At 45.9% G+C, this 22,350-nt stretch overlaps 1 protein-coding gene across 12 annotated transcripts in view; it reads left to right on the top strand.

Moving 5' to 3' along the window:
- The window catches only part of JARID2 (jumonji and AT-rich interaction domain containing 2), a 231,140-nt gene that overhangs the window by 10,640 nt on the left and 198,150 nt on the right, over positions 1-22,350 (top strand). The window contains exon 1 of one of the 12 annotated variants that reach the window (XM_069563850.1): positions 8,348-8,452. The exons of the other annotated variants lie outside the window; for them this stretch is intronic. The gene's annotated coding sequence lies outside the window, so the exon portion shown is untranslated. Of the gene's footprint in view, positions 1-8,347; positions 8,453-22,350 lie in introns of those variants that run through there. 12 annotated transcript variants of the gene reach the window in all.

Below are 22,350 nucleotides of genomic sequence, written 5' to 3'. Positions count from 1 at the left end.
CTTCCTCCATTTTTTTCCCCAGCCACAATTTGGGTTAGAGCTTGATCTACAGTGGTTGTGTGTGCTATCTCTTGGTTCTCATTTCTACCAGCTGTTAGAAGTGTTTGGTGCCTGTGGGGGCAGAAACAGGTGCTAGGAGGAAATGAGAAGGGATTAGGGCTGTGCATGTGTTTCTTGCATTTATTCCCTCCCTGGGTTTGCAGGAGGGGCGCTGCATGAATGCGTACTCTGTTTAGCAGCAGTTGGATGTCGACCTTATTAGGACTGGAGTGTTTTGTGCTTTGTGTCCATGCCTCATTGCTTGTATGTGGGCTTGGGGAATTTAATGGCTCAGATTGTGAGGGGCTTGTTCTGAATCTGTAGGGCACCTCTGTGGTCAGAGTGGCCAAGATTAGGAATATGAGCCGAGCTCAGGGTTGAGCCCTGTGTTGCGCTGGCTGTGTGACCCTGGGCAAGCCACATAACCTCACTGAGCTGCTTCCTCACCCGGAAAACTTGTTCCATACACCTCACAGGCTTGTGGCTGGGAGGGTCAGTGAGATTTTTGATGTGAAAGCACTTTGTAAACTGCATGCTATGCACAAATGCTCAAGAAGGTATGATTACACAGTTGGAAATCACCAACCTAGAGATATGAGGCCTGTCAGCAGCCTTCCAGGCTGACTCAGAAATGAATAAATCATATGAATTCTGTGCCTCTTAACAAGCCAAATGAAGAGCAACAACAGAGACTCTAAAGTCCGTTTTGGAATATAGAACAAAGCTTTAAAGATTAGAAAGTGATTATATTCAGTATCTTGTAATAAACCTGTAATGAAAAGGAATCTGAATAAAAAAATTAAAAAAAGTGTAGCAGAATCACTTTGCTGTACACCTGAAGTTAGCACGGTATTGCTGTACACCCGAAACTGAATCACTTTACTGTACACCTGAAATTAACACAAGGTTGCTGCACACCCGAAACTAACCGAATCACCTTGCTATACACTTATATATACACTTATATATAACACAATATAATTAAAAAAAATTTTTAGACAATGATGTGATCTCTTCCCACCCCCCACTCTCTGGTGGTTGAATCTCTTCTGTATTATCCAGCTCTTGATTTCTGAACCTGACGGGGTGGTGAACCAGAGTGACAGATTGAGAATTCAGGTTAGAGCGGCACTGAAGCTTTCCACAGAGATGTTCATCCTGGACCTTGGAGCAGTATTCCTTGCTCTTGAACACGGACTCATCCATCAAGTCTCAGCTAAGTGTGTCCTCAGCGCAGTATGCAAATCCCTTGCTCTGCCTTGAGCGTGGGGCTGCCCTTTCCACTGCAGCTGACTCAGCCTCCTGGTCTTTGCACATCCTGGTTCCTCAGCTTGCTCTGCCGCCGATTGCCTGCCCAGTCCTGCTGAGCCCACCTTGACCGCTCTTGTGACCTGATTGGACAGCTTGCCACTCTCTTCCTCCTATCAGGCAGAGCCAAGTCCCCTTTCTGTGAGCCTGCCTCCTCAAAACTACCTCTCTGGAATTGGTGTTTACATGCATCTCACCCTGTTAACGCCACATGAGTAGAAGATGAATTTTCTGTCATCACACAGTTTAGGAAATATTTACTGGGTATTTAAAATCCTGTCCAGTGGTGGGAGGGAATTGGTAAGGATCTAGTGGAAAAAGGTGAGCTTCACTAATCAGAATTTCACAGCTGAGAAAACAGGTGTCTAGGAACAAAAGTTGCACATTTTACCAGTGACACCACCAGGGCATGAAACCCAGCCCCTGCTACAGTGGAAGGCCCTCTGGGGATACTGCCTTTGGACCCATTTTTCAGAGATGCGTTCTCCTGCCAGGTATATCCTCAGTTATCCATGATAACTGCAGTCATTGATTCATTTTCACGGGAAAATAAAATCCACATGTAATCCTCATATGTAATTGGGCCATTAATGTTTGCCCCTGTTTGAAAAAGATTAACTTGTCCTAGAAGTCATTCATTGCAGACAACAACATGAAGGTAAAATCTATTGCAGTCACCTACAGGGCATTCCAGAGAAGGCAATTGCACCCCACTCCAGTACCCTTGCCTGGAAAATCCCATGGATGGAGGAGCCTGGAGGGCTGCAGTCCATGGGGTCAGTAAGAGTCGGACACAACTGAGCAACGTCACTTTCACTTTTCACTTTCCTGCATTGGAGAAGGAAATGGCAACCCACTCTAGTGTTCTTGCCTGGAGAATCCCAGGGACGGGGGAGCCTGGTGGGCTGCCGTCTATGGGGTCGCACAAAGCCAGACACGACTGACGCGACTTATCAGTGGCAGCAGCAGCGGCAGCGGGGCGTTCCTGCACTTGTGCAAATCTCGTTGTACATACGTGGCTCTTACTCTTACGTGATAGTCTCTTCTGGGCTCTTTGCATTTATCTCTCATTTTAGTTACCAAAAGAGGATTCTGCATCATCATTGTTTTAAGATTGTTTATATTTGGTTGCGCTGGGTCTTTGTTGCTGTGCTTGGGCTTTCTCTAGTTGGGGGCCAGCAGGGGCTACTTCTCTTGTTGCGGAGCGCGGGCTCTAGGTGTACGGACTTCAGTAGTTGCCACATGCCGGCTCATTAGTTGTGGCCCGTGGGCTCAGTTGCCTCGAGGCATGTGGGATCTTCCTGGATGAGGGGTGGAACCTGTGTCCCCTGCGCTGGCACGAGAACTCTTATCGACGGTACCACCAGGAAAGTCCCCTGCACTGCTTTCCAATAGCTGCTGGGCACCTGGTCAGCCTGTAGCACAGTTTTCTTGTCTTGTGTGTTCTTGAAGGCTTCTTCACAGTTTGGGGGCCGTTGCCCACAGTGACGTGTGCACTGTGCTTTTCCTGTATCTTTTTGTACTTAATTCCAACTTCCCCGAAGTGAAATGATCACTTTGTGTTACTGGTGTTTATGTTCAGATCCCTTTTAACGGCTGTTTTCTGAGAGAAAGGCTGCACTAATTTATGGCCCCCCAGGTAGTGCCAGGGGGTTTGTTTGTTTGTTGTCTGCTTTTAAAAACCAATACAGGCGCTTGTAACAAGTAGTAAAGATGTCAGTTGGGTTTTATTTAAGTTTCTGTTTTCTTTCCTTGTCCTCTCTTAGGGCATTAGAACTAAATGAGATGAGATATGGGGAAGCACTTTGTAAAACAAAATTGCTCTGAGAACACAACATGTTATTAGTTAGGATGACTGTAGCTGTGAAGGGAGAAGGGTCTGTAGGATTGTACAATTACATATTTCTTGTTTATGAAATGGTTCTTCTGTGAGAACACGATGTAACTTTAAAATGACCCGAAATCCCATTATTTTTACAAGTGATTTCAGCCTTGTTTTGGAGGTGGGCTTTGTATGGTTACAAAGGTCCCACTGGGCTCTGGCTTGAAAGACTGCTGAGTTAGATGCAGCTGATGTGTTTTGGCTGTTTACCATGCTCTCACCCTGTTGTTGTTTAGTATTTCAGTCTTTTGTGAACCATGGACTGCAGCCCACCATGGGATTCTCCAGGCAAGAAGACTGGGGCGGGTAGCCATTGCCTTCACCAGAGGATCTTCCCTCCCCAGGGATCGAACCTGCGTCTCTTGGGCCTCCTGCATTGCAGGTGGATTCTTTACCATTGAGCCACCAGGGAAGCCTCTGACTATGTTAGGGGTTAGAAAATATGACGTTGTCCTTGTCCTTAGAGAATTTACGGTTCAGCTGACAGCAGGGATGCCAGACTCTGGGAAGAGAGCTGTTGGTCTCAGATTAATCACTTCCCCTCAGTCTCAGTTTCTTCCTGCGTGAAATGGGGAGACTCACACCTTCATTTATTGGCCTCTCAGGGTCATTTTGGGGGAGGTGGAGTTGGATGTTAACATGTGAAGTGTTATGAGCTAGCTATCTAGATCAGATTATTCCTATTTTAGGTCTCACGGGTCTTTGTGGCTGTAGTTCTCTAGCCTCGAGGTTGAAGAGGGAACACCTTGTTTCTGGGTCATCCTTACTCATTTCAGGCTGTCTGGGTTGTCTGAGAAAGGAGATAGAAATGAAAATAACATAGGTGCTTTTCCTTTCGCATTTATGATAAAATGCAGTGTGATGATTTTTATGGCAGACATACCTGTTTATTGTTCCAATGATGGCTTTTTACCGATCTCCCTCCCCCAGTGTGAGAATGAGGTGGTATCCCAGAGCTGCTGAGAAGCACCATTGACGAGTACTTCTGGGTGAACTTGTTTGCCTTCTTTTTCATCCTTCAGTAAAGATGTCCCTTTAGAGATAACTTGGGACTTCGATGTTTATCGGCTTTTCCTCGGTTGCCCCTTCTCCATCCTCTGCACAGAGCACTGAGGCACCGTGTGTTCTCTTTGCAGCTTGTGATAGTGTCTTGGTGTTGGAGGGGAAAGAGGCAGCATGGTGGGGATGAGCCACGGCCTGGACTCCCAGTTAAGTGGCTAGCACGTGACTCCTACCTGCTGGAGCCGTCGACCCCTGTGCTGGTCCTTGGCTCGTACCAGCTGACTCCTTTCCAGCCTGATCACCCCAAGTGGCGAAGGGGTCTGATAGGTGCCAAATGGGCAGTCAACCTGGTTTCTTTTTAAAAAAATTTTTTATTTTTTTTTCAACGTGGCTTATTAATGTGTGAAAATGACGAGACGCTTGGTGTTGCTCAGTAAAGAGCCCGTTCCGACTCTCATGCGGCCTTTGTCTTGGACGTTCAGTTGCATTCACTCCGCAGCCTTTTCGCCGGGGCTTGAGTCGGTGGCAGTGTTCTGAGGGGTGTTTCTGATATGGTCACTTCTGCACACTGCACCTCATTCCAAAAAGGGTTCAAGGCCATAATGAGCAGTCATCCCGGGAGCGAACGGTTTTTTCTTTGACCCGAGTGTATTCACTTTCTAAACGCCCGGAGTGACAGCCGGATTAAAATAACGGGCCGTGAGCACTAACTAGTCCGCAACCCAGCAGTGTTTGGACTGAGTGGCTTTTTGTTCTGACTCTGTAAACTTGACCTAAAAATTTACGTAAAGGTGAGGTTTGTTAAGTAATACTGGTATTGACACCCTGACAGAATTTTTAATGTGGAGGAATTTTAAAGTTCTTTAAAGAAATTTAAAGTTTAAAAAAGAATTTTGAGGTAATCCCCAGTGGTGAGCACATCCTTGAATAGCCGAGATCAGATTTCTGTTTAAATGCCAGTGCAGTTCAATATCACCTTTTCCCACCATACATGGTGCCAGGGAGAGTCTGGATCTAATAAATGTTTTCTTGGGGTAGCAGTTGGTAGATGTGAGTGATGGCATCATTCTGTTCTGTGTCTTTAACAATGTTTGAAGAGTCTCATTCTGTATCATAATCCTCAAAACTGCTGTTAGGATTCCAAACCATTGTGGTTTAAACTTTGCTGGAATCTGAAAGGTGGCGGACGGAGTGAAAGGAAACCTCCTCTAAGTGAAGAACACTTTTGACTTCCCTGCTTGTCCCAGACTCTGGGCGTGTCTTAGCCACAGGCCATGTCTCCTGGTGGAAGAAGGTGGGGGATACTTCTTTCTCCTGGATGGTTTCCCCCCACCCCTACCCCCAACCCCTCGCCCAGCTCAGTATAAACACCATCATGTAGTCCTGCAGAAACTCCTAATACAAATATGGACTTGCAAAGCCTGGAGAAGCGCACGGAGAAGCGCACTCTTTTGTACTTGTGATAAGTAAAACCTCTAATGAGGCCATGAAAACGGGTTTTCTTTTGACTCTGGTAAACTTGGAAGCACTGGGAGGTGGGAAGGATGGGTCTGACCTGGAAATCTGAGGCTGAAAAGTCTGTATATGCTTTTTTTTTTTTCCTCCTAATTCCATTTCCTGCTCCAATTATATGAAGCGCTTGCTACCCAGACACTGCTGCTGCTGCTAAGTTGCTTCAATCGTGTCCGACTCTGTGAGACCCCATAGATGGCAGCCCAGCAGGCTCCCCCATCCCTGGGATTCTCCAGGCAGGAACACTGGAGAGCCCCAAATGAAACACACTTTCTACTTTTTTTTTTTCCTTTCCATCTAACATGAGACTTGCTGAAGTTGTCATGTTGTTTCTTTCCAGAATTTATTGGAGCACTATGCAAAACCTCCTGGGAGTATAAATAATGATGATTGTAAAGAACAGTCAGTTTACCGAGGAAGGCCATTATCTTTGACTTGCAAAGGCTTTTACAGCTGAACATTGTTTGCTTACAGTTTAATACAAATGAAGACCTTAATGGTGCCTATTGTAAGAGGAGTTCTTTTACTGTATTTGTACACGGAGGTCATCTCAATAAAGAACAGAACCCCTTGCTCAGTCCTAACTGCCTGTTTCTCCAGATAGGCATTGTTTACTGTCCAAGGAAACCTGGATGGGTGCTTCGTGGCTGCCTTTTCCCTCCTATCCACCGCACAGAATCCTCCCTGCTGAGTGTGAAAAGATTTCTAAGGCTGACAAAGTGATTCCGAATGTACTTTTAGAGTCTCTCCTCTAACTGCTTCCTTCCCAATTTCTGAATCCAAAGATGGTTTTAAGACGAATTTACGGGACTAGTCTAAGTAGGCACTGACATCGGATAAATATACTTAAATGGTAGGCTGTCGTACTCTTGATTAAAGCCCACAGCATAGCTGCAGGGAAATGGGAAGACTGCAGTTGCGCTTTTTATTTTGGGGAGATTAAAGTTGCCCCTCAGCACACTCTTCAGTCTAACTGCAGAGTGTGTATATATGCTTGGCATACGTTGCTGTCCTTGGCTGCTACATCTCTAGCAAAGTGTCAGCCCCTTTTAGCCTTTCTTTTTAGAAACTCTCATCCTCAACTTATTCCAGTTCTTTTGGCAGTTCTTCAGCTATGTTTCTTTTGGCGTTCCACTGGTGGTTCAAGACGAAAGGCATCCGAGGCATCTCAGTCTTCCCTGAGTGATCTTGGATGTGAATGTGATTTTTTTTTTTCCTCCCCCTCTTAAACAGTTCAGTAGTTTTTAGTATATTCGGAGTTGTGCAGCCATCACTGCGATCAATTTTAGAACCTTTTCATCACCCCGAAAGAGAAACTCCATACCCACTGGCAGGCGCTCCACATCTCATCCCAGCTTTTCCAGTCTCTGGCAACTCCTAATCTACTTCATGTCTCAGTGAAGTTGCCTATTCTGGACACTTTATGTAAATGTAATCAAACAGTATATAGCCTTTTGTGACTGCCTTCTTTCACTTGGCATGATGTTTTCGAGGTTCTTTCACATTGTAGTGTGTATCCATAAAAAGGATTCAATTCCTTTTTTTATGGCTGAATAGTACTTCATTTATTTACTGCTCTTTGACCTATAGCCTGCGTCCCTGCACCTCCTGTGTTCTACTCAGCAGAGGGCTGCGTGGGGGCCTTTCCTTTTGGAGTGGCTGCCTTGCCTTTTTGGGGTGTGGTTCTCACTTTCCTCCCTGCCTGACTGCCACTCTTCACTGTGTGTGGGTGTCTCACTGCCTCTCCCCTTTGGCAAGCTCCATTAGGCATGAGGAAGGGGTGGGGCTTGGAATTTCATCACGGGTTGATTGGCTCCCTGTGGGTGCTCAGGTGTTTGGGGTTGTTGTTTTGGCCTTCCCGTGAATCTCTGTATGGCGTTTACCACGTGGTTTCGGGAGCCGCCAGGACTTAAAAACCCTGGCTCCTCTCTGGGAGCCGGGAAGGACTGGGGACCTCTTTTCCTGCATCACCTTTGGTTTTTGACTTTGTCCTGGTTGCTGACGTTGACGTTCTTTGCTGCAAGGTACAGGAAAGAGAGCTACTGTCTGCCTAGAAGCTCCCCTGATTTTCTTGCTCCTCCCAAGCCTAGTTTTCCCTAAACAAAAAAATGCTTAAAAAATCAGAAAAGGCTCTCAGCAAAGTTGTTTAAGAAATGGGAGTTCTTTTAAGGAAGACGGGTGGTGCCATGTTTTGATAGTTCTGATCCCCCCTTTCAAACCCCGAGAGTTATTTTTCCCACATTGCTGTGAAATAAAGATGAGGTCAGTTTCCTACTAGAGTCAGGCAATTTTTACTCACATTCAAGTGCTCATCGAAAGTGTGAGGTGATAGAATGGTGGGGACTGAGAAAGCCCCGTGACCCAATGGTGCTGGAGGCCTTTGGTGGACTTGGAGGGTTCTAGTTCTCTGGAAGTGGTGGAGATTTGGGGTGGGTGTTTGTGTCTTTCCTGGAAGTTCCTGGTGAGAGGAAGCCAAAGACCAGCATGTTAAGAGTTTGGGGATCTTATTTATCACATACTCCTCAAGTTCAGTGTCACAAAAATTCCTTAGTAACGGGATTAATCACGCTTTTCACACTCCCTGGTTTTTCTGGTACAACTCAGGTCTAGATTGACTTCTTGTGCTCCGGTCATCGATGTTGGCTAAAGGGCAGACGGCTGTATTCACTGTTTTCTCTGTAGTGGCTCTAATCACGAAGAACTTGCAAGGTAAGACACCCACCCACCTCACTTTAGAAAGTAGGTGTGAGTGTGTGTATGTGCATGGATATCTAAGGAGTTGCTGTTTTAAACTTTGCATTGTTGAACTGGAAATCTGTGTTCTGTCTGTCAGCCTGCCTTTGTGTGGTGTACCTATAACCTACGCGCACACTTGTGCCATTTCTAAAGCAAATGCCACTTCCCTCCTCCTAAAATTGCTTATTAGAGCTAATTTTACGAATTGAGTTAGAACTGCCCTATAATATAATGCAGAATATTTCCCAATAATGCCTAGGTTAACAATGATCGTCTTGCTGTATTGTGCAAAAAAGGCTTCTGTTCAGACCCAGCTGGGTTTCAGGCTTAATTCATTGCTCTATGGTGGGATCACCACAGCTGCTGTGGGGCCTTTACAAATGCAAAAAAGCTGTCAGTGTTTGTTTCATCAGCTGCATAAGTGATGAGGCCAAGTTGAGGAATCCATTCCAGTGCGCAGTGTGCAGGCTGTAGCCATTATTGTTTACAGAATTAGTGTGTTGGAGCTTTAAAATAGTTGGCACCTCGACTGCCCTTTAAAAGCACAAGACTAAGGGACAGGACCAGTTGGTTGTCCTTGTAATGCTGGCCGGATCCAGCCTAGCCCCTGTCTTGGACAGTCGCTTGCTCCGGGCTGTGCTATGGGACTGACCCTCTTTTGCACAAGGTGGGGGGCGCTGAATACATGTCCATTTAACTCTGCATCTGAAACTTAGGTTTCTATTCTTCTTTTTTTCCCTCATTATTTTCGTGTGTTTTTTCTTGTTGTTTTAGTGCTCAGTTGTGTCTGACTCTTTACGACCCCATGGACTGTAGCCCACCAGGCTCCTCTGTCCTTGGGATTTCCCAAGCAAGAATACTGGAGTGGGCTGCCGTTTCCCTTCTCCAGGGGATCTTCTCCACTCATGGATGGAACTCGGGTCTCCTCCTGCATTGCAGGCCTGTTCTTTACCGTCTGAGCCAGCAGGGAAGCCCACCTGTTACCGTCCATAATTGTAATTGAATTTTAAAGCCTTAGGAATCCTCCTAGCTCCAAAGAGGTGTAGGCCTGTCAGCTGGGACCTCAGGTATCCCTGCAGTAACGTTCCGTTCAGCTCTGTGGGACTCCTTTTGTGAAATGATACTGCTTTGGGAATATTCTCATGTCTCTCTGTGGATTCCGCAGTGAAGGCTACCTCTTGGCTACAGAAGGAACTACCGGACAGGTCACTTTGCAGCCAGCTGGGGGGTATCCTCAGTGGATGCTGACCCCCTTCCCCAGGGAGCTGGTGTAGCCATGGCAGCGCCTCCAGTCGCTTTTGGGACCCGTGCCTCTGGTATTTCACTGATTTTTGGTTCCCTTCTTGGTTCAGGGGTCTGTCTGAAAGTCATGCCTCAGGGAATTGGAAGGCAGCACTGATGGTGGCCAGTCTGTACAGGTTTTCAAAGTGGAGCTTGTCAGGTCTCTGAGCCAGCGGGGATGACTAATGGTGCTTCTTCCTCCCAGCTGGAAAGGTCCCAAAGTGCTCTCCCATATTCATAAAAAAGATGGCGTGAGGCTCAGGGTCTTCAAATTAAAGGTCAGTACTGCTCAGCTTTATCTCAAATAACTGTCACTTGCGTTCTCCCTCACTCCTTTATGTCTCTCCATTTTTCCCTACGGGGCGTCTGGAGCCGGGAGGACAAATGGGTCCAAGGAGTTCTGTGTGGCGTTTGTGCTGGTGAAGCAGTTTGAGGATCCTGGTTTGTCCTCCCTTGAAGGGAGCTCTCTTTGAGGGGAGAGGGTGGTCTCGGACAAGCATGTTTTAACTCTTAGAGTGAACTTCAGTAAGAAAACGCATTCAAACATCCATCTAGATTTTTTAAAAAATGTTTATTTGGTTGCGTCAGGTCTTAATTGGAGCTCATGGACTCAGTAGCTGCACAGGCTTAGTTGCTCTATGGCATGGGGAATCTTAGTTCCTCGACTAGGGATCGAACCCATGTCTCTTGCGTTGCAAGGCGAATTCTCAACCAGTAAAGCACCAGGGAAGTCCCCATCTAGATTTTTTTTTTCTCCCTAAAGCCCCTCCCACTGACCGAGACACTCATCCTGGAACAGTAGTGGTGAAAAGGAAAATAGCCAACAGTGAGTTCCACTCCTCTGCCCCTGGGGGAGGGGCTGTGTCCTGGGCCTTGTTCCTGCTTGACTGCCCTTCAGGGACCGCACTGGCCCACCTGTTTCTCCTGGCTGGGGCGGGTGTTGTGTATTTTGGCTTTAGGAATCGCTTATCAAAGCCCCTTCTGCTTTTACTATCTTTGTGAGGCAGAAACATGTTCTTGTGTTGGTTTGTTTTAAAGTACTGCAGTCTCTCTGAAAAGTTTTGTGAATGTGTATCTCTGACTGTGTGTGTGTGTGTGTATCTGTATGTCTTCACGTGAACGTCATCTCACCATTCCTGGAGACCTCAGTTGCCTGCCTGTCAGGTAAACTGCTCTAAATGCCACCCTGCTTCGTACCAGCTGAGTCCCCTGGGAGATCACGAGGCCTCAAGTGCTGTGCACTGTGAAATGGGCTGCAGATGCTTCCCTGCAGGAAGCAGAAACTATACTCCCTACAGGATAAACGGGGAAAGCAGGGAAGGTGTGACTGCCTCCCTTCTGCCTGCACATCAGTGTTTCTCTCTGATGCTGACATGCTGCAACCCGCTGGATGGCAGGTAGTTTGATAAATGGTTCTCCTTTGACTTTGTGGAGAGGTGGTGAGGTCAGCACACAGCCTGAACTTCCTGGAGTGTCATTCTCCTGACCTCGGCAGCCCCCAGCCTTCCATGCAGACACAGACACACCCTCAGGCGAGCAGCTTACTAGCACGAGATAGAGAATCCATTGCCTTTCCTTTTCCCATGTAAAGGTTCAGAGATTTGTTTGAGGGAAAGCAAAAGGTCCGAGGATGCCAGCCACTGGGGATGGAGCCTCTGATTCCTAACCAGCTGGCTGTAGGTGCCCAGGAGGTGCACCCAGGAGGGGTGTCAGCTGTGAAATTGTCGAAGTAGAACGTTGTTTTTAGAATCAGGCTTCAAATGATAGTAAAACACAGAGGCCCACGGGGTGGGCCGAGTCTGGTGAGTTTTCTGGTTGGTTTCAACCCCTGCTGTTGAGTGTCTTTTCGGGAGCCATGTTTCACGGGCTCTCCTGCCTTCAGAAGTCCGCTGTGATGCAGGAGTGAGATTTCTCCATGGTTTCATCACTGGGACAGTACCTCGCCGTGCGGCTGTTCGTCTGACAGTTCTTTGTTCCTGTCCGCCACCTGGATGGGCCTGGAGGTTGCTGGGCTGCATGCAGGCGGATTTCCACGGGTCTGTGTGTTTCACCTACATTCTGAAGGTGTGGCCTTGTTACTTGGGGCCCTGGAAATAAGCCCTGTTTGTCCAAGGGGTCACATGAGGAAAGCTGTTCCGAGTGCATTCACACAGCCTCCCAGAAGGTTGCCAGTTCAGAGCTCCTCCCTCTTGGCCCTAAAGCCCTAGAGGAGGGGAGGTTAGTCCTATACTCTCTACAGGATAAATGGGGGGAAGTGGACCCCTCCCTGCCCCCGAGGGTGGGGGTGGAAATGAAAGCCTTGCTTATGAAAACTGCTTAACTGCTCCCTGGCCCTTGTGCTGAGGGATGGTGCCGCCACTTTACCCTCTGGAAAGCCCAGACCTATCCCCTGATGCAGAAATTTCATCCAGAACCTCCAGACCCACTCAGGTGACCTGAATTAGCTTTTTAAAAGGGCACAGCTAGGGTTTCGTACACGAGGGCTTTAGCAGCACAACCAAAAGGCTCATCAGCTTTGAGCTCTGCTGCTGACCGTGGTTATCTTGCTGCCAGTAATAGAAACGAAAAAGTTCACTTGCCAAAGTGACTGTCCCAGGAGTTCAGCTTCACTCCGGGCTTCAGTGGTCGGAGGAAAACGGTCGCTACCTCCATGTTCCATTTCTTGCAGACATCAGCGGTGGCGGGACTGCTGGGGGGAGGCCGGGCGAGAAGGGGGTGAAAGAGAACCGCTGAGCAGCGGTTGTGCAGGATGTGTCTGGAAAGGCCCCTGGCTTTAGAAAGGAGGTGGCAGTCACTGAAGCATGGCAAGCCTCCAGAGGCCCTGGGGCTTCCAAACAAAAAAAGGGAGCTTTCTGCTGATTGTACACACAACACACACACACACACACACACACACGTTTTCCTCTCCTCCGTCCATCTCCCCTGCTGGTTTGTGAATCTCCCAGTCGGACATTTTTAACATGGGAGCTCTTCTTCCTGGCTCCAGTTGGCAGGATGCTCACAACGCAGCTGCAGAGAATTTTTGTCTCCTTTTCACAGCATCTCACACTGAAAAGTAGTTGTGGGACTAGAAAACAAAATAAAAACTAGAGGGGTTTTCAGACGTGGAAGCCAAGTTTAATTAAAGTCAAGGAAGTTGGGGCTCTGCAGCTCTTTTGTTAAGTCTCTCCAAGTCAGGCCTGTGCCCTAGGCAGGCAAGGTGGAAAGTGCCCAGTGGCTGCTCCCAGTTGGGAAGTAGAAGGCCTCCTTGTCTGATCCTTGCTTGGGGAACCTCGGAGAGCAGAGTTTATCAGATGTGTGACCCGTCACCTCTTGGCGGCCCCTTTGTTAGGTGCTTGCCTCCTCCTTGGAGGAAGAAGACCTTTCAGGGGCTTCTGTCTCCTCACACTGTCTGAGCCTCCTGCTTCACCTCCAACCCTGGACCAAGCCTCTGGGCTGTAAAACTTGTAAAGAGTAAGAGTTTCTGATGGGGTAACTGCCTTCTCACACTGGCTCTTTAATCCTTTAGTGTACTTTGGGGGTACCCCTCAGCATTTTCTTGGGTGATGGGTCTCGTACTTCTTGGAGGTTTTATACATAGTCACTGACGAGTGCATTTGCGAGGATCCCCTCCCTGTTGTCTGCAGTGGTGACTGTAGACGGGGTGGAGCCCAGGCAGGTCCAGAAGTGAGCTGTGGTCAGGTCACCACCTGGATTGTCAACAGGAAGGAAGCTGAGAATCTGTCTCACAGATTGAAGAGGCACATTTAGTATTTGGTGACAGGGCTTTAATTTGAGTTTTGCCCGGAGACTGTTGTACTGTATTTCTGAGTAGTTACCTAGAAACTGTGTAATTGTGTGTCTTATTTTTTTAAAGATTTTTTGTGTGCGTGTGTGATGTGGATCAATTTTTAAAGTCTTTATTGAATTTGTTACAGTAGTGCTTTTTTGTTCGTTTGTTTTGGGCTACGAGTCATTTGGGATCTTAGCTGTCTGACCAGGGATCTAACCTGTACCCTCTGCATTGGAAGGCATAGTCTTATTAATTACTAGACCACCAGGGTGTTTTTATTTTTAAAATTTTTATTGAAAATAAAATTTTTTGAAGATAAGGAGTTGGCACAGGCTAGCTCTGTCAGTAGAGCATGATGAGACTGTTAAAGACATAAGGAATTGTATCTTAAAGACACAAGGAATTACATACAAAAGGAACATACTCGTGTTTTTCTGTAGATTCTAGCGCTTCTTTTCCAGCTGAGGAAATGATATACTCAGGATCTTTCTTGGGTAATTTCGTGCATTTGATCCTAACCATTTATTAGGTATTCTGACAGTCTTCTCTCATTTTGTTGGTGTAGAATTGTTGGCTGCAAGGCTGATGTGTCCTGGGGCCTGGAACTTGGAACTGTACTTTTGGACTTGGCAGTGACTGTTGTAGAGGTGTTGGGCTCTGGTTTGGGGTTTTGCTTTGCCTGGAAAAGCTGAAAGTTGTCATGTATGGTGGGAACATTGTGACTTCTGGTCTTCCTAGACATTTGTAGCTCGACTTCTCTTTCACTTTATTCAGCTTTAATTCTGCAAATATTTATTATTTACTTTGTGTTATTTGTCCAGTTGTGTCTTTTATACTCTAGTGGTGAAGGATGTGGGAGGGAATCCAGGACTGAGACCACGTAAGGTTCTAGCCACCTCATGCGAAGAGTTGACTCACTGGAAAAGACTCTGATGGCGGGAGGGATTGGAGGCAGGAGGAGAAGGGGACGACAGAGGATGAGATGGCTAGATGGCATCACCGACTCGATGGATGTGAGTCTGTGTGAACTCCGGGAGTTGGTGATGGACAGGGAGGTCTGGCGTGCTGCAATTTATGGGTTTGCAGAGTTGGACATGACTGAGCAACTGAACTGAAGGTTCCAGGAGATTTTTGGCCACTTCACACCCATCACACAGGGATCTAGTTACAAGGCAGTTTCTCATCCAGTGGGTCTGTGGTGGGCCCGGAGATACTGCCTGTCTTGCAGGCTCTCAGCGGACGGCCCTCGCAAGGGTTTTGATTTTGCAGGTGGTTTGTGCAGTGGTTCTCTCTTCTTTTTTTCTCCGTGTTTCTGTCTCAACCAGAGCAGCTGGGGAGTTCTCATATAAGATTTCCTCTACCAAAGAAAAGTTTGAAAACTCACCTTAGGGGACGTAACAGGGACTGAAGACCGTGGTAGTCATTTTGCCCCAATGGAAAGATGTTTTCAAACAGTGATGGGATTATAAAGCTTCATCATCATTTCATCAAACAGCCTCTTTTGGCCCAATGTCCTATACGATCTCCTTCCTGAGGCCCGTCCTTTAATTTTCGCCCTGGAAGGAAGCCTGGTGTTTCCTTACAGACAACTAGTTATAATGCACTGTCTCTCTCATGCCATGTGTTTCCCTAAACTCTGTCGTGTCTCATTAGGTAAACACAGGGCAGGCTCAGGGATTTCTGTGTAGGGCCCTTGCAGTTTTGCTGGGTTCTGTCCAGAGTTCATCCTGAAAGCTTACATATACATATATATATATTTTTTTTCTTTTCTTTTTTAAAGAGAAGTTTTTTATTGGAAGGTACCATGGATTCTTACCTACTTAGATGTTTACTATTAGGGGTGTTTCATCCATTCACACCTTACCGCCCTGTGAAGTGGCTGTTTTCCCCCAAACTGCAGTTGAGGGAGGAAGCAAGGCAGAGGAAAGGGCCAGGGTTGGCCTCCCTGATGCCCAGGGGAGATTTGAATCTTGCTCTGGTTTCACTTGGAAGGCTGTGCTTGTCTTCATCCAGGGGGTCAATGCTGCCTAGGTGTTAGGCAGCCCTGGGTTTCAGTTCTGACTCTTGTCGTTTATGTAATCTGTCTGTGTCTCAGTTTTTTAAAACTGTAAAACGGGAGTCATAAAGAGTGTAGTATATACGTCATGTAATTTTGAATGTCTGGCTCAGATACACATTTTTTTTTTTTTTTACTGAAATATAATAATTATTACTGCTTCCCTAGTAGCTCAGCAATAAAGAATCCATCTGCAGTGCAGGAGATGCCGTTTGATTCCCGGTCTGGGAAGATCCCCTGGAGAAGGAAATGGCAACCCACTCCAGTATTGTTGCCTGGGAAATCCTATGGACGGAGAAACCTGGTGGGCTACAGTCCATGGGGTCACAGAGGAGTCAGACAAGACTGAGCAACTAAACAACAACAAATTATTACTACCACACTGTCCCTGGATTTATAAGCCCAGCTCCCTGTGGTTCTGTAGAACGCGTTCTCTCAGGTGTTAAAAACAGAACTTTATAATGATTTTTAAAGTGATTTTTTTCCCCTCAAGATAAAAGATATGATACTAGATTATCATTATATTACATATTGTTAACAGTGTATGAAGCAATACCTAGTAAGTGGCTATTTACAGAGAAAGATGATTCAGAGTTGCTTACTAGATTTTGGCCACTTCACGCCCATCACCCAGGGATCTAGTTACAAGGCAGTTTCTTATCCAGGGGGTCTGTGGTGGGCCCGGAGATACTGCCTGTCTTGCAGGCTTTATTGTACTTGATCCGTTTTGGTGGGTGGTTGGGGGTGGATTCCTTCTGCTTGGGAACATTGCAGTCTCCTCGTATTATTTAATTGTATTTCCTGGTCTCTACCACACTCATGTTCAAAAATCATTTTGACTTTAAAAAATATTTTTAATTTGCTAATAATATTGAATACACATAGTGGGTTCTCTGTAAACTAATTATGTGTGCTGAATTGAATAGCAAAAGGATTAAAGCTTTTAAAAGGGATGTGTTTTATAATCCTTTCTTCTACTATTTTCCGTCATAGTCGTGTCCGCAACCCCCCGTCCCCGGGTCTCCCCTGGGACCAGCTCTTATTTAGAAAAGTAAGGAAGTGATTTTTCAAATAATGGTTGTATTCTTTAAAAAATTGTTTTTAAGGACTTTTTATTTGAAGCATGATTCTTTTAAGGAAATAATGTAAATTAGTAGGACCCTGGTTTTGAATTTCTGCAGATCAGCTTCATTCTTGTGGGGCTACTCACCAAAGAACTTACTGTTGTTTTTTGTATCTCCTTCAGAATAGTCTTATCTTTTCCCTTTCCTATCTTTAAAAAATATTTTTGGACATGAAATATGTTTCTTGTATTTTATGAGTGTTTAAAGGGACGTCCTTACTGTTGTGCATATTTCTTTAAAGGTGAATGAAGAAACTATTTTTCTTTTTTTTTTTCTGGTTTGTCAAGTAGAGAATGTTGTGATTCTATGTTCACAGAAAAGCTAAAGGTTTCTATGTATTATCTAGTATTTTGTTCTGAAGAAATGTGTGCTATTTGTAAAGCAGGAAATGTGTGGAGAAAGGGTGATTCAGGAGTGAGTTGGGGTCTGAGATCCAAATTAATTTGCCTTCATTCAGATAATTTAACACAGCCTAGTAACTGAATTGTTCCAGAGTCGTTTATTAATGCAGAGCTCAGGATGGGAGAGGGAGAGTTTTAGAACTTGCATCTTTATGTGTGAAGGGGTGATTAGTAGACCAGAGCCAGCAATTCAACTCTTGATTCTGGATTTTTTTTTCTCTTTTTGGTGATCCTTGGCATCTTTAGTCTTTGTAGGGTCTTAGGGTCTAAGAAGGAGATTTTAGAGGTTTCCACTCCTCCTTTTCTTGTTTTTTTTTTTTTTTCCTTTGCTCCCCATTCCTTAACCTCGCAAGTGGGACCCTGAAAAAACTATTGACAATCTGATGATCTAAAGCTCCACCTGCAGTTAGAAGCTGGTTGTCCTTCTGGAATGTTCTTTGCACAGGAGGCTGCTGGTCCTAGTCTCTGGGCCAGAGGAGGTTTTGAATAGGCCTTTGATTTATGGTCTCCAGAGAGGCCACCAGACTGCAGGAGCCTGTCAGACTTCCCAGTTTGTGTGATAGGGTTAAAAGTGGGTTTTGCAGGGTTACCTGGATCTCTGTGACTTGGGGTCAAGGAAGTATGCAGAGAGCAGGAAGCGCTGTTGAGTCTGCCTTACGGAGATGAGTCTGGGCTGGGCGAGGGTTCAAGAACGGGATGCCCGGTGCAAGGGCTAGCACAGACGTGAGCCCTTGGCGTCAGAGGCAGAGATGAGAACAAGCTGGAAAACTCTCCTGACCTCGAAAGAGCTTCTGGAGACAGGCCTTTGGATTTTTGGCGTTTTCTTCTTTCAGAAGGTCTAGTGCGCAGCTGAATTGGGAAAGTGACCTCCATCCCCAGCTTCTTCATGAGATGCTGATACCAGTTAATTCAGAATCACTTGTAATTGGAAGCAGCTGCTGTTTCCCAGCTGGCTAGGTGTTTGAGTCAGATGCTTTGAATTAGCTGGACTTGGATTATTCATATTTTAATTAAAGTCCATTTTACCCCCCCACCCCCCTGCCCCGTCTCTTGTCTCTCCAATGGCCAGGCTTTTACAGTAACACATTTGAAATTACAAGCACATCCCAGTAGAAAGGTATAATGTAAGTTCAAGGACTTGCAGTTGATTATGGTCTTGTATTATTAAGTAGTGAATTTAACTGCCCTGCAGTTCCCTTTTCTTACCCACTGAACCTTGCTTCTTTAGTAGGGAGATTCCGTTCCGTTCCGTTTAGGAAAGTTGAGACTTTTGTCTCTTCCCCTCCTCTTGGAACACTGACCCGTTAGCTTAATTGCTTCTGTCACTGCCATGGGGAAGGTACTGCGTGAAACGGGACGAGCAGTTTTCTGGTGTTTCTCGTCCAGTGGGGTTTGCAAGTCAAGACATGAATAGTGGGGCTTTGGGGCAGTGGGGATATTTTCTTTAAAGGAGAAAAGTTAATGAGTACAGTGGTGAGGCTGTTTAGTGCTTCTGTGTAGATACAAAATGTTCAACAAGGAGCTTCTAGGGGGATAAAAACCAACTGCCTTAATTTTGAGACAAAAAAAGAAAAATTGGATTTCTCTTAGCATTGATGCTGATGAGGAAGAGAGGCAGGAGAGGAGGAGGTGGATGGATTTTGTCTTCATTTCTGTTTCGGTGACTTAATGTTTGACTTGATAAATGTCCTAGTTAATTTAATTTTGTATCAGTCCCTCGCCTCCCCCTTGAATGTCCAATTTTAGCTGACTTGCAGAAAAACCAGAACAATGCAGACCCATTCGATTTTGCATACCTGTTAAAATGCTTAGGCATTCTCTGTGGTCAGGGACCTTTAAAAGGGCGTAAGAGATGCAATCACTGTCCAGAAGGAGTCCAAAAGTGTCCCTGGAGACAGAAAGCATACATTTGCCGATGCCTTTAGGGGGCTGTGTAAATCTGTGTGTCCCATTGGACTTGGCGAGGTCATATACATATCGAGCACTAGGAGAGCTGAAGGAGGAGGACTGCTAGCTAGGGTGGGCTGGCTCTTTGGAGGCAGAAGGTCGTTCCTAGAACAATGAAAGGATCCTTCCATTCCCCTGTCTTTGTAGAGGTGGCCTGAGGATGTCCGCCTAGTTGACAGTCCATTGACTAGAGGTCCCACATCTGCCATCATTTTCCTCTATGCTTACCCTGCACTGGGGCAGAGATCTTGGGCCCTGTGACATGGAACAAGGGGTTCTGTTGGCCTGTGTGCACGGTCAGGGACAGGAACAGGTGTGCTGGGCTGTCCCTCTCAGGGGCAGTCTTTGTGTCCCATCCATGCCACCTGGCATCTCTGGTGGCTGAGTAGCATGAAGTTGCCCTGCTAATTTCTTGGTAATAGGCTTGACACAATTTGACTATTTTTTGGACTTTCCCCCAACTTAAAAGGCCATCAGCAGGCAAGCCCTAGGTATACTTTTAAGGAAGAGGGAACACATTTGACAAAGCAAAAATTTTGGTACCATGTATTTCATTAGAAAACCACAGTCCCTTCAAATGTCCGTAAGTAAGAGGTCTTTGTGGAATTCTGTTCACGGTAGAAAACACCACACTTTGAACTGCCTGGCCTGCTAAACAACAGATTTAAGTATCAAAGAATATAAACAGTATATATTCTCACATATATCTGAAGCACAATTTAACCTTTTATTTTTATTACCACTCTTAGCTTTTGAGAGAAGTGTCTGAAGCTGTGTGGGATATAGGATATGGGCTAGAGTTGAGCCCATTTCTCTCCATTGTGCATATTTTTGATAATGAGATGATATTTCTGTACCCCAAGATGTCTAGGCGTAGAGATTTTGACCCATTTCTCTCCTGGGTAAAGGTCTTAAGGGTCGTCAGCCAGCCCCTTTCAGGGTACTCAGATGAAAAGAGGAACCACTACTTCAACTGAAATCTCTAATCAAGGTCCAGCAGGCCTCATTTTGCATATTAAGGTATCTGCTGAACACAATAACTTAATAAGGTAAAATAGTGATTGTTATAAATCAAGTAGCTGTTACCGAAGCATCACACATACCTATTTCATGAAGAAAAAGAGGAAGAATGTATATTATATAGCTTACTAATAGATAAACAAGGATTCCATCTAGTTAGAAATGCTTGGGGAAATTTCAGGAGAAAGTTGGCAAGAACAATATGGATAAATGGAGAGAGCGCAGAAACCATTTTTTTTGGGGGGTGGGGGCAGAGTACTTTTGGAGCATGCTGTGGAAGGTGCAAGGATAAAATTAACCCCAGCAAGAAACGAAAGACAAGTCAGTGTGGCTGGTGATCGGTAATTAAGGGAGGCGCAGTACAGGAGTGGAAGGGTCCACCCCCACGGTCTCATCTGGCAAACCTGCCAGCCTGCTGCAGGAGGGTTTTGGTGTGGAGGAGTGGATGGGGCAGAGGTTAAGCAGCTGTTGTAGAAACTTACCGTGGAGCCCAGATTGCTGGGTGCTGGGGACTCCTGGAGTTGGTAGCAGCACCCCAGGCCTAGTCTAGCCCTGGCTGCTGACTTTTTCATTTTGTGTGAGGTTTTCCCCTGATGGGACTGAAGCCACATGGGCAGAGAGGAGGGAGAAGGATTTTTAAGGAAGGGAGGGGAGGGAGAGAAGGGAGGGGGAGGGATAGAGTATTTCTGAATGCAAGGAGTAGGAAAGGGAGATTCTCAGACTATTAAAAAAAGTGTTCTCAGTCATGTCCTTTGCCACCCCATGGACTGTAGCTTCTGTCCATGGGATTCTCCAGGAAAGAATACTGGAGTGGGTAGCCATTTCCTTCTCCGGGGGATCTTCCTGACCCAGGGATTGAACCCAAGTCTCTTGCATTGCAGGTGGATTCTTTACCATCTGAACCACCTGAGTGTAAAGAAGGCATTCTAATTAAAGGATGAAAAAGAGTTGAGAACTAAGTTTTCAAAATTTGGGGAAGAATTGAATCGCCTAGACTTATCCCATTGATGCCCCGAGATACTGGTCCCACCCTGCACTAGGGGAGAAGGACACAGCTGGGATTAGAACCTAGCCTTGTGGGCGCTTATACTTATTAACTTAAAAAAAGGTTTTCCTTTGCCTTCTCACAGCAGGGATACAGGAGGCCTTGTTGGGTGTGTGTTGAGTGGGGGCTAGTGAAGGATGCCGAAGAGGGGAAGTGGAAAGTGTCCAGGCAAAGAAAAGAGAAGCTGTAGGGCTGAGAGCTGTCTCCCCGAGAAAGCGAAAAATAGTTTACATTTGGAATGGGACCCAGGGAGGAAGTGCTTTGAGATTGGATATTTTTCCCCCGAGAAAGCCTATTTAATTATTATACTCCTGTTGCTGATGGATAGTAAGCTGCTTCCTTTTTTGTTTTTTTGCTGCTAACTGTGACTGACCCTCATTTTTGTATCTCCTGACTCATATCTATCGGAAGTTCTCTTCCTGCACAGAGCTGAGGTTTCAGTTGTCTGGTCAGAGGGTGTATGATTTTCAGTGTTAGTAAGAACTAAAATGTTCTCTGAAATGATTGGTGCACTACACTCCTACCAGCAACATATGTGTCCTTGCTGAGGTTTGAAATTGTTAGGTGTTTTGTTTTTTAAAGTGTCCTGAATCTGACTTGCCATGTATATATGGATTCATAGTTGAAGTTCATGGCACACCATGCTTCCTATTTTCAGTGGTAGTCTGGGGTCATGAATGTTTTTTTAGCTTCCTTCGTACTTATTTATAAACGCCTCTGTTGACTCCACTTGCGTTAAAATTCTGCTGTCACGTCTCTTCTCCCCCAGCACAACTTTCTTGTACTTAAATTATATCATATTTATCTGCACTTCTGTGTGTTTGAGGTTGTTGCTCATTCGCTTAGTTGTGTCTGACTCTTTGCGACTTCATGGACTGCAGCACACCAGGCTCCCCTGCCCTTCTTTATCTCCTGGGATTTGCTCAGATTTATGTCCACTGAGTCTAGCTAACCATCTCATCCTCTGCCACCCCCTTCTCCTTTTGCCTTCAAAAGGGTGAGATACTGTCTCCTCTAACTTCCCTGTTGCCACAGTCATCTTTCATGGAGAAAAGAAAAAGTTACTTTCCTGCTCAGATCTTCCATAGCTCTCCATTGCTTATGGGAGAAAATCTTAGCTCTTGCATTACCTGAAACCCTTTGTTAGAGCAGTGTTAGGCCAGTCTCATCTGCAGCATACATTCCTGTTCATTTTCTGTGCCTTTTCCTGTCAAGGTCATGGTCC

The sequence above is a fragment of the Ovis canadensis genome, chromosome 20 (assembly GCF_042477335.2).
Source record: "Ovis canadensis isolate MfBH-ARS-UI-01 breed Bighorn chromosome 20, ARS-UI_OviCan_v2, whole genome shotgun sequence".
Taxonomy (NCBI): Eukaryota; Metazoa; Chordata; class Mammalia; order Artiodactyla; family Bovidae; genus Ovis; species Ovis canadensis.
Note: the sequence above shows the minus strand (reverse complement) of the source record. Positions and strands in the feature narration are given on the sequence as shown.